We start from the raw sequence: 2,129 nt of genomic DNA, 5'->3' as shown, positions 1-2,129 counted from the left end.
GTGGCATTTTTGGCCAAAATATTCCATAAAATTAAGCTCATTACGCAGAAAGTTGAACGATGCGGACACGTTTGTTACTGGATGCTTTTCACTTCCAATACGATACCGGTATCGAAGCCTTGAGTACTGTCCGATATCGATATTGATCCGATATAAGCAGAATTAATTCATACTTTTATTATTTTGCAGTGAAAAACTCTAACATATTTATTATTAACCGTCTGGAATGGACTTATGCTGTCTTTAACTTGAGTGGAGTGGCAATTTTGGCCAAAATATTTCATAAAATTAAGCTCATGACGCCGAAAGTTGAACGATGCGGACACGTTTGTTACTGGATACTTTTCACTTCAATACGATACCGGTATCGAAGCCTTGAGTACTGTCCGATATCGATATTGATCCGATATAATCAGAATTCATTCATACTTTTATCATTTTGTAGTGAAAACCGTCTGGAATGGACTTATGCTGTCTTTAACTTGAGTGGAGTGGCAATTTTGGCCAAAATATTTCATAAAATTAAGCTCATGACGCCGAAAGTTGAACGATGCGGACACGTTTGTTACTGGATGCTTTTCACTTTCGATACGATACCGGTATCGAAGCCTTGAGTACTGTCCGATATTGATCCGATATAAGCAGAATTAATTCATACTTTTATTATTTTGCAGTGAAAAACTCTAACATATTTATTATTAACCGTCTGGAATGGACTTATGCTGTCTTTAACTTGAGTGGAGTGGCATTTTTGGCCAAAATATTTCATAAAATTAAGCTCAGGACGCCGAAAGTTGAACGATGCGGAAACGTTTGTTACTGGATGCTTTTCACTTTCAATACGATACCGGTATCGAAGCCTTGAGTACTGTCCGATATCAATATTGATCCGATATAATCAGAATTCATTCATACTTTTATCATTTTGTAGTGATAACCTTCTGGAATGGACTTATGCTGTCTTTAACTTGAGTGGAGTGGCATTTTTGGCCAAAATATTCCATAAAATGAAGCTCATGACGCAGTAAGTTGAACGATGCGGACACGTTTGTTACTGGATGCTTTCAAATACGCCCCTGCCCTGGAGACTTTGTAAGTAATAATCAACTATAATATTTGATACTTATATTGACAAAAGTGCTGATTCAGACTGCAATATTGCTCAATTAACGACAATTATCACATATATTTTTCACAATTTCCTCTAGTCAGACAATATTTTCGGTATATTAGGACTTTTTTAAAAAAAATCAGAAAATAGTATCTGACTACAAGAACATGTGAAAAGTATATGAATAAGACATAATGAACCTTTTTGAGCAATTACTACATATGTCTAGCTTGTGGTGTAGCTGCTAGCTCCTAGTAGCCTACCATGTTAAACCTCTTGTAAATGACTTAAATACAAGAAACAAACAAAAAAAACCCATGACGATAACATGTATACTGTATAATAAACACTTTTTTATTATTATTTAAAGTGAATGTTTCCCATTGAAAACACTGCTGAGCCCACGTGGAATGTTATGTTTTTAGAACATTTGAACGGTCACATGTGTGTAAAAAGAAGTGAACCTTGGCCAAGTGTCAAACCTACAGGCAATAAAAGCTGTGAAAAGAGGAGGAAGTAAAGGAGGACTCCTGCTTGGAAGGCGAGTCATCTCGCTTGTTTTCATATTCTAGTATTAAAAGAAAGGCTTGATGGCTGCTGGAGTGAAAGGTCAAAGGTCAAAATCAAAATCAAATAAAAAAATGTTGAAGAGCTACGACGACTGAGTAGCCAGGACAGAGTGGACCACTTTCATACGTGGCACTAAGTTCCACTTCCTGTTCTGTGGTTATCAGCACATTTCTGCATGGACTTGTAATGTACGCTGTCGGAGAAAACATGACAAGCGGGGAAAATATGTTCAGAAATACAAATTAATATTTTATGTTGCCTCTTTTTGTCACAAGTCAGGATGTGACGAGATTAAAATGGTCGCGAAACCGTGACTAATAACCTCATAGATACATACAGTATATATACATATATATACATACATACATACATATATATATATGTGTGTGTATGTATATATATATATATATATATATATATATATACAGTATATATATATATGTGTGTA

The sequence above is a fragment of the Entelurus aequoreus genome, linkage group LG19 (assembly GCF_033978785.1).
Source record: "Entelurus aequoreus isolate RoL-2023_Sb linkage group LG19, RoL_Eaeq_v1.1, whole genome shotgun sequence".
NCBI classification, from domain to species: Eukaryota; Metazoa; Chordata; class Actinopteri; order Syngnathiformes; family Syngnathidae; genus Entelurus; species Entelurus aequoreus.
The sequence above is the reverse complement of the archived record's forward strand: the minus strand, read 5'-3'. Positions refer to the sequence as shown.